A 10,442-nucleotide genomic window follows, 5' to 3' on the forward strand; every position below is an offset into this window, starting at 1 on the left:
GAAGTTTCAGTCCTGGAATATGACAGCACTGGAGGATAATGGGTTCCTTCTTCACGTTTAATGCTTCTCAAATCTCTGGTATCAAATCTGGGTCTGTTTTTCTTAACATATTTTTGTCACCCAGTTGACTATTTGCAACAAAACATTTGAGGTTTCTATGATCAGAGCCCAATATTATAGCAATTTCCAGAATGCTGCATTCCTCAATAAGATTTGTAACAATTTCTGAACTTTCAGTCAGTTTGATGTATTGTTTGGCCCATTTTACCAGAGGATAACAAGCTACCTAATAATTCTGCACACCTAGATAAAGGATGATGTATACTTAAGGCCTCGTCACACTAAGCAACATCGCTAGCAACATCGCTGCTGATGGACAACTTTTGTGACGTAGCAGCGATGTTGCTAGTGATGTCGCTGTGTGTGACATCCAGCAACAACCTGGCCCCTGCTGTGAGGTCGTTGGTTGTTGCTGAATGTCCTGGACCATTTTTTAGTTGTTGCTGTCCCGCTGTGCAGCACAGATCGCTGTGTGTGACAGCGAGACAGCAACAACTAAATGTGCAGGCAGCAGGAGCCGGCTTCTGCGGACGCTGGTAACCACAGTAAACATCGGGTAACCAAGAAGCCCTGTCCTTGGTTACCCGATATTTACCTTCGTTACCAGCCTCCGCCGCTCTCACTGTCAGTGCCGGCTCCTGCTCCTTGCACGTGTAGCAGAGTACACATCGGGTAATTAACCCGATGTGTACTGTAGCTAGGAGAGCAGGGAGCCAGCGCTAAGCGGTGTGCGCGGCTCCCTGCTCTCTGCACGTGTAGCTGCAGCACACATCGAGTAATTAACCCAATGTGTGCTGTAACTAGGAGAGCAGGGAGCCAGCGCCAAGCAGTGTGCGCGGCTCCCTGCTCTCTGCACGTGTAGCTGCAGCACACATCGGGTAATTAACCCAATGTGTGCTGTAACTAGGAGAGCAGGGAGCCAGCGCTAAGCAGTGTGCGCGGCTCCCTGCACGTGTAGCTGCGTGCGCTGGTAACCAAGGTAAATATCGGGTTGGTTACCCGATATTTACCTTAGTTACCAAGCGCAGCATCGCTTCAGTTCGTCACTGCTGGCTGGGGGCTGGTCACTGGTTGCTGGTGACAGCTCACCAGCAACCCGTGTAGCGATGCTCCAGCGATCCCTGCCAGGTCAAGTTGCTGGTGGGATCGCTGGAGCGTCTGACTGTGTGACCTCTCACCAGCAACCTCCTAGCAACTTACCAGCAATCCCTATCAGGTTGTACCGTTGTTGGGATTGCTGGTAAGTTGTTTAGTGTGACGGTACCTTTAGGCCACAGCCTCCCTCATTACACAAATACATGTCACATCCTATTTCATGCTGTGCACATTCCATTTATACATTAGACAACTTTCATAAATATTGTTCTTACCTTTTGATCACACTTTTAAAGGATTAATACATATACAGCTGTACTCTGAAACGCTAAGATATGCAAACATTGAATATAAAAATTTTGGAACTGCATTAATGCTATTGAAAATAAGTTTTAAAACTCAGATACTTAGCACATAAAATGGCCAGTTTATGAGAGTCCAACAGCCAGCAACAAGGCGTATCTCGTTATATGGTCTATACTCCATAATCTAATGTACTATTGTTTAACTGTTTCATTGTTGATGAATGGCTTTGTCCGTAGCGGGTGACATCCCACTGTATGGGGGTTTCACTCTTTTGATTGCAATTAGTTTATTTTCATGTCGCTGGTCAGGGTACTTCTACGACAACCGAACAGGCCTCAGGACCTACACACAGATAATTTGTGGGCATACTTGGACTTTGGTTTAGCACAATATTAGTTCCTTATTGAACCATCTGTATTACATTACCGGACTTTTACTTGAGTAGGTAGGCAGAGTGTAGTATCTACATTGGCTATCTATGACTACTTATTGCACCATTTCTATATAGGTCTGTTGTTGCATAGTAGAGCAAGCTGTAGTTCTTACTCTTATTATCTATTATAAGGGCAGGTTAAGCAGATAACCTGCAATGATCACAATTGTAAAGTGCTGTGGAATTAATAACGCTATATAAGTGAGTAAAATAAATAAAAATAAACATTCTGCAGCTCTGTGTATACATTGCGGTGTGATATATCTCTGCATTGTTTGAAAGCATACACCTTGTTTCAGGTATCTTTTCACAACAGGCTACAATGTGTGCGTATATTAGGAATAATGCTATTTATAGCCATTATATGACTTTTATCTTGTACTTTTCCCCAGTTTTGCACATTCTATCTCTATTTCAGTTGTCTCTGAGCTAGTAGATGGAGACTAGCTGCCATGATGGCTCTCTTATACAGCAAACAGATACAAGATTAATTCCAACTCTTCTATTCCTGTAGTATAAAGACAGAAGCATCAGCATGAAGGATGTTATATAGCAGTTGTAAGATGGCCCTCAGACATGTCATAGAGAGGAGATAGGTATCACAGAGGCGGTAATCCTCTGTGATGTATACAGGTGCATCTCAATAAATTAGAATATCATCAAAAAGTTAATTTACTTCAGTAATTCAATATAAAAAGGGAAACACATATTATATAGAGTCATTACACACAGTGATCTATTTCAAGTGTTTATTTCTGTTAACGTTGATGATTATGGCTTACAGTCTGTACAGTAAATGCCTCAATACTTGGTTGTTGCTTTTTTTGCATGAATTACTGCATCAATGCGGCGTGGCATGGAGGCGATCAGCCTGTGGAACTGCTGAGGTGTAATGGAAGCCCAGGTTGCTTTGATAGCAGCCTTCAGCTCATCTGCATTGTTGGGTCTGGTGTCCCTCATCTTCCTCTTGACAATACTCCATAGATTCTCTATGGGGTTTAGGGTTTAGGTCAGGCAAGTTTGCTGTCTAATCAAACACAGTGATACTGTGGTTTTTAAACCAGGTATTGGTACTTTTGGCAGTGTGGACAGGTGCTAAGTCCTGCTGGAAAATGAAATTTTCATCTCCGAAAAGCTTGTTGGCAGAGGGAAGCATGAAGTGCTCTAAAATGTCCTGGTAGATGGCTGTGCTAACTTTGGTCTTGATAATGCACAGTGGATCTACACCAGGAGATGACATGGCTCCCCAAACCATCACTGTGCCTCTCTACTCTTCCTCCAGACTGAGACCTTGATTTCCAAATGAAATGCAAAATTTACTTTCATCTGAAAGCAACACATTGAATCAGTGAGTAACAGTCCGGTAATTTTTCTCCTTAGTCAAGGAAATACGCTTCTGGCATTGTCCATTGGTCATGAGTGGCTTGACACAAGAAATGCAACACTTGTAGCCCATGTCCTGGATACATTTTTGTGTGGTGGCTCTTAAAGCACTGACTTCAGCAGCAGTCCACACTTTGTGAATCTCACCCAAATTTTTGAATGGCCTTTTCTTAACAATCCTATCAAGACTGATGATATCCCGGTTGCTTGTGCACCTTTTTCTACCACACTTTTTCCTTCCACTCAACTGTCCATTAATATGCTTGGGTACAGTATTCTGTTTTCATATATTTTTATTAAAATAAGGTTAACAAAATAACATATCAAATCCACACAATCAAGATATTATCATGCGTAGCAAACCATTATTTGAATACATGTGGGGATCTATTGTATGAATAAAACTTTTCATCTGGGGGGAAAGGTATAGGAAAAGGGAAAGGAGAGGGGAGGAGGAGGTAAACAATTACTTTATTGGGGTGGATACAGTATTCTGTGAACTGTCAGCTTCTTTAGCAATGACCTTTTGTGGCTTACCCTCCTTGTGGAGTGTGTCAATGACTGCTTTCTAGACATCTGTCAAGTTAGCATTCTTCCCCATGATTGTGTAGCCCACTGAACCAGACTAAGGGACCATTTTAAATGCTCTGGAAGCCTTTGCAGGTGTTTTGTGGTAATTATTTTAATTTTCTGAGATAATGACTTTTGGGTTTTCATTGGCTGTAAGCCATAATCATCAACATTAACAGAAATAAACACTTTAAATAGATCCCTCTGTGTATTGCATTACTGAAATAAATTAATTTTTTGATGATATTCTAATTTATTGAGATGCACTTGTGGTACTGAGAGGGTTAATAGGTCTAACTGGGGCCAGGTTTACAAGCAGTCAGAGAGATTGGTGGGACTAGCTGCTCGCATAGTCCAGGTGTAGTCTTTAGTTGTCTGTGTGTGGAGGTAAGAAGTCCTCCTGTGTGAAGTCTCCATACTTGGACTTTTGTGCTGAACTAACATTGTAGTGCCTCTGTTAGAACTTTGAAACCTGTTTCCTTCCAAAAAAAGGCCATTTATTTTTCTGTTTTGAGGCTCTCTTTATGGATCCTTAACCCCTTCAGCCCCAAGCCTATTTTGACCCTAAAGACCAGGCCATTTTTTTGCAATTCTGACCAGTGTCACTTTATGAGGTTATAACTCTGGAACGCTTCAGCGGATCCTGGTGATTCTGAGATTGTTTTTTCGTGACATATTGGGCTTCATGTTAGTGGTAAATTTAGGCCGATATTTTTTGCATTTCTTTGTGAAAAAAACGGAAATTTCGCGAAAATTTTGAAAATTTTGTAATTTTCAAACTTTGAATTTTTATGCTCTAAAACCAACGAGACATATGACACAATATAATTAATAAATAACATTTCCCACATGTCTACTTTACATCAGAACAATTTTGGGAAAAAAAAAAAAATTTAAGGAAGTTATAGGGGTTCAAAGTTTATGAGCAATTTCTCATTTTTACAACAAAATTTACAAAGCCACTTTTTTTAGGGACCACATCACATTTGAAGCGATTTTGAAAGGTCTACATGACACAAAACACCCAAAAGTGACACCATTCCAAAAACAGCACCCCTCAGGCTACTCAAAACCACATTAAAGAAGGTTATTAACCCTTCAGGTGCTTCACAGTAACTAAAGCAATGTGGAAGGAAAAAAATGAACATTTTACTTTTTGCAACAAAAATGTTAATTTAGCCTCAAATATTGCATATTCACAAGGGTAGCAGGATTAAATGAACCCCCAAAATTTGTTGGGCAATTTCTACTGAACACGCAGATACCTTATATGTGGCGAAAAACCACTGTTTGGGCGCACGGCAGGACTCGGAAGGGAAGGAGCGCCATTTGACTTTTTTTAACAGAAAATTATCTGGAATCGTTAGCCGCACCATGTTGCGTTTGGAGAGCCCCTGAGGTGCCGAAACAGTGGAGCTCCCCCACATGTGACCCCATTTTGGAAACTAGACCCCTCATGGAATTTATCTAGATGTTTATTGAGCACTTTGAGCCTCTGGGGGCTTCACAAAAGTTAATAGAGTTGAGCTGTGAAAATAAAAAAAAATTTTTTTACCACAAAATTGTTACTTCAACCAGGTAGCTTTTTTTTCACAAGGGTATCAGGAAAAATTGCACCATAAAATGTATTGTGCAATTTCTTCTGAGTACACAGACACCTCATATGTGGTGGAAATAAAATGTTTGGGCGCACAGCAGGGCTCGGAAGGCAAGGAGCGTCATTTGACGTTTCAAACGCAAAATTGTCTGGGATAATTAGCGTATTCCATGCTGTTTGGAGACCCCCTGAGGTGCCAAAACAGTGGAGCTCCCCCACATGTGACCCCATTTTGGAAACTAGACCCCCATGGCATAGAAAAAAAAAACAGCGGCAGATAGGGTGGGCGGCAGATGGGGCGGCGGCAGATGGGGGGGCAGCGGCATATAAAGGGAGCATCTGTGATTGTGAGACGGTGGCTGGGATAGGGTGGGGGCGGATGGGAGAGGGCGCAGTGGATGCAGGAGCGGCAGAGGATGGGGGGAGGGGGGGATGGGGGGGATGGGTGGGAAGGGGAGTGGGAGGTGAGATTGGGGATAGTTACCCTACAGGATGGATCTAGGCAGCTGGATCACAGGAGATGAAGGAGGCAGCAGATCGGGGAGGGTGAGAGGTGGGGGAGGGAGCGCAGATCACGGAGGAGACAGGTGAGCAGAGCACAGATCACGGGGGTGAGAGGTGAGGGAGCACAGATCACGGGGTGACAGGTGAGGGAGCACAGATCACGGGGTGACAGGTGAGGAAGCACAGATCACGGGGTGACAGGTGAGGGAGCACAGATCACGGGGTGACAGGTGAAGGAGCACAGATCACGGGGTGACAGGTGAGGGAGCACAGATCACGGGGTGACAGGTGAGGGAGCACAGATCACGGGGTGACAGGTGAGGGAGCACAGATCACGGGGTCACAGGGGAGGGAGCGCACATCACGGCGGTGACAGGGGAGGGAGTGAGCGCACATCACGGCGGTGACAGGGGAGGGAGCGCACATCACGGGGGTGACCGGGGCGGGAGCGCACATCACGGGGGTGACAGGGGAGGGAGCACACATCATGGGGGTGACAAGGAGGGGGCGAGTAGCCGATCACGGGGGTGAGAGGTGGGGGGGAGCGGGCAGCACATCATGGAGGTGAGGGGGGGAGCAGTACATAACAAAGGAGAGTGGGCGCGCAGCATATAACGGAGGGGAGGGGACGGGCAGCACATAACGGAGAGGGGGCGTGCAGCACATAACGGAGGAGAGGGGGCGGTGCCGGGCAGCACATAATGGAGGAGAGGGGGCGGGGCCGGGCAGCACATAACGGAGAGGGGGCGGGGCCGGACAGCACATAACGGAGGAGGAAGTGGGCAGCCGATCTCGAGTGGAGGGGGCTGGCAGCACATCACGGAGGTGAGGGGACGAGCAGCCGATCACGAGGGAAAGGGGCCAAGCAGCAGATCGGGGGGGACCGGTGGCACTGTGGCAGATGGAGGGCGGCGGCGGTGGATCGGGAGGTGTGGGGGTGAGGGTGCGGGCAGCAGATACGAGGGGTGGGGGTGCGGGTGGCAGATCGGGTGGCAGATCGCGGAGGGCAGCGGCAGATCGGGAGGTGTGGGGGTGAGGGTGCGGGCAGCAGATACGAGGGGTGGGGATGCGGGTGGCAGATCGCGGAGGGCAGCGGCGGATCGGGAGGTGTGGGGGTGAGGGTGCGGGCAGCAGATACGAGGGGTGGGGGTGCGGGTGGCAGATCGCGGAGGGCAGCGGCGGCGGCGGATCGGGAGGTCTGGGGATGAGGGTGCGGGCAGCAGATACGAGGGGTGGGGGTGCGGGTGGCAGATCGCGGAGGGCAGCGGCGGCGGCGGATCGGGAGGTGTGGGGGTGAGGAGGCGGGCAGCAGATACGAGGGGTGGGGGTGCGGGTGGCGGATCTCGGGCGGCGGCGGCGGATCGGGAGGCCGGTTTCATACAGTGCAATGACAGCGCGGCAACTTCCGGGTCCCATGCTCCGGTCTCATAACAGCATGGGACCGGAGCTTGTCGCCCTGCCATTGCACTGTGTACACTCACTGTGCTGGCGTGCTGCAGGGACGATGACGGGGGCGGTCACCGGCAACAGGTCCACTGTGATTGGAGACAGCGGTCACAAGGCCGATGTCTCCAATCAGAGCTACTGGAGCTGGGGGAGGGTGATCCAGTGAGGTCACCCAGCTCCAGCCAATGGCCAGTGCTATAGCTGCACTGGCCAGGGCTGGATTTCAATGTTTCAGTCACTTTAAGTGGCTGGAACATTACAGTGGCTGTGATTGGTTGAGCGGCGTTCGTCAGCCAATCACAGCCTCCGTAGGTCCGAGGAGGAGGCACCACCCCTCCTGAGGTCAGGTACAGGTCACCTCCTCCCCGAATCTGCGGTTTATGTTAACCGATCGCAGTCACCGGAGGCTCCGGTGCCGCGATTCTGCCATGACGGAAAGATCCGTCCTTGGTCGTTAAGGCCCAGGGCACCATGACGGATCTTTCTGTCCATGGTTGTGAAGGGGTTAATAAAGCAGCCTTGACATTATAATTAAAGTCGCCTCCAATGCCTACCTCAAACTCAGCCGAGTGAGTGAATCTCCACACAATACTGAGCAGCGTAGTTGTGAATCCAGGACTGAAGTGAGCTGAAACATTTGCTTGAAGCTGAAGAAGGAGCTTGCTGTGTCTGTTTGTATCTTTCTGTGCTGAGTTCTCCTCATTCCTCATCTGCATTGTGTATAATAGGAGGTACAACCTGACACCTCACTGTGTTGGCAGTCTGTCTTGTTTTGACAGATAAACAATTTTCAGTTGTTTTTCAGAGTTGGTGAGTGTGATGAGGTGGGGGAAGGAGGAGAAGTGGCACTGAAGTGGAGAAAGAAGCCAATCTCTGATGACTCTCCTTCCCATGCCTTGACTTATTCAGTTTGTTGAAATGACAGTGATAATTTGGGATTTGGTCCTGTTTCTTCACTGACTTTTCTGCTACCCTGTGTGCAGAATAAATTTGATGATGGTTCATTAATGTGCACTACTGCTTATAAACCGTGGGAGCCAGATGGAGAGGCGATCCCTTGAACATAAAGGAGAAATGGCCCAGAAGAATGCTTTGTAGAAGGTGTACGCTCACATAAAAACAATAGGGGGGAGGTATTGTGAAAAAAGGGGACTTTTGTTACTTTAAAAAGTGCAAGTAATCTGGGCATGGTTAGCTGTGCAAATAAAATGTAGAATTTATTCCTACAAACAACTATGGCAACAAACAGCACATAGTACATATAAAAATATATTACATTAGCTCAGATTAAAACAATTTTTTTTTAAAACTGGTAGATCGTGACATCGCCAGAGGGAGCATTATACATCCCCATGATCACAAGAAAAACGATTGTTTACAGTACAATAGTAGATGTGAAAGAAATCGGCACTGGACAAAGAGAAAATATTGTTATATTAAAATATTATTATATTAGTTCATTACATATAATTTGTAAATTGGACTCAGGTAAAAAAAAATACGTCAGTGGAATAAATGCAGTAAGAAGAAATGAATGCTACACAATCAATAGCGTTGCAAAGCTACTAAAGTGCACATGAAATACAAGCATAGATTGCTAATATAACAACCATACATCATCCAGCCAAGCATACAAACCCATAATGCATGATCCCCCTCTTGGCTAGTATGATTTTGTTTTTTGTCCTACTATTCTACTGTAATCTTTTGATTTTCATGTTGTTGTGAATATGGTGTTAATATGCCCCCTCTGGCCATGCCATGTGGCCATCCATCATGTGATTCATTTTTATAAGAAATTGTTTTAATCTGAACTAATACAATTTGTTAGAATTTTCCCCATTTTTCAGTATTGTGTGCTGTTTATTGCTCTTGTAGTTTGTGGGATTTGTTCACAAACATTGGAGCAAAGTCTTATTTGCCTTGTGTTAACTATATAGACGCTAAGTACTTTTTATCTTGAAGTAATACATTTATGGTAATCTCCTTATAATATCTCTCTGCTCTTCAGTCATATTGGTAAGTGCACATTTATGATTTATGACTTTTTAAAAGTCATGTTTGTTGTTTCATCAAAGCTTTTACACCAGAAATGTGGCATAAAAGCTTTAGAAAGTAGCCATACGCGCAATGAGGAGTTGGAGTTATTTTTACTTTTGTCATAATTAGTTTGAATTAGTTTTGCCAAAATGAGCGGAGCTAAGTAGGAGCTGGGGCATCACCACGCCCGGACAATTCTTCAAAGTGACGATATTTTGTGCCCCAGAAATGCTACTATTGTCCCTGATCCTAAAGAGTTCTGGTTAGGCAGATTGGACAAGTTGTATGAACCGGTCCAATTTACCATAAGTGTATAGAAAGTTGCATGAAATGGTCCAGTTACTATAAGTGTATAGACATGTTCAGCTCCAGTATAAAGTCAGAAAGGGTATTAAGCTCAACCAGTGATTGTATCACACCCAAGCGAATCAGGTTACACTGCAAATGTGAAAAAATCTTACATTTATCAAAATGAATCAGGCATGGATCAGTGCTGACATTTATTCACCTACATCTGAGGCCAATCATTAAATACGCTGCACCATCTGCTTGTCTTTCCATTATCTGTCTTCTTCACCATCTGCTTCGGCCAGTGCTCAGCTGGGCATCTACTCCCTGTCTATCATATCGTCTATACTGTAGTATAGCTGCTGCCAGGGCTGCTAATGCTGCTCCTACACTACCACACATTTCCTAATGATCTACCATACCACTGCCCAGCCATACATTTCCTAGCTGATTGCCCACTGTGCTGCCTATTGGAACTGTTGCTGTTGGGGTTGCCATTGCTGGCTCTTCACTGCCAGACATCTTTTTTCATTCCAATTACAGCGGATTATCGTTTTAGCTGCTGGAAGATGTCTTAATAAAGATTTTTTATACATATATAGGAAACATATACAACAGTGTTGCCTCAGGGATCTTAGGGATTATTACCCCAGTTACTTCTTGAGTAATGACTCCATTACAGAATGTTCTCAGAACCGGTCAGGACCATCATATATGTAA

The sequence above is a fragment of the Anomaloglossus baeobatrachus genome, chromosome 7, assembly GCF_048569485.1.
Source record: "Anomaloglossus baeobatrachus isolate aAnoBae1 chromosome 7, aAnoBae1.hap1, whole genome shotgun sequence".
NCBI classification, from domain to species: Eukaryota; Metazoa; Chordata; class Amphibia; order Anura; family Aromobatidae; genus Anomaloglossus; species Anomaloglossus baeobatrachus.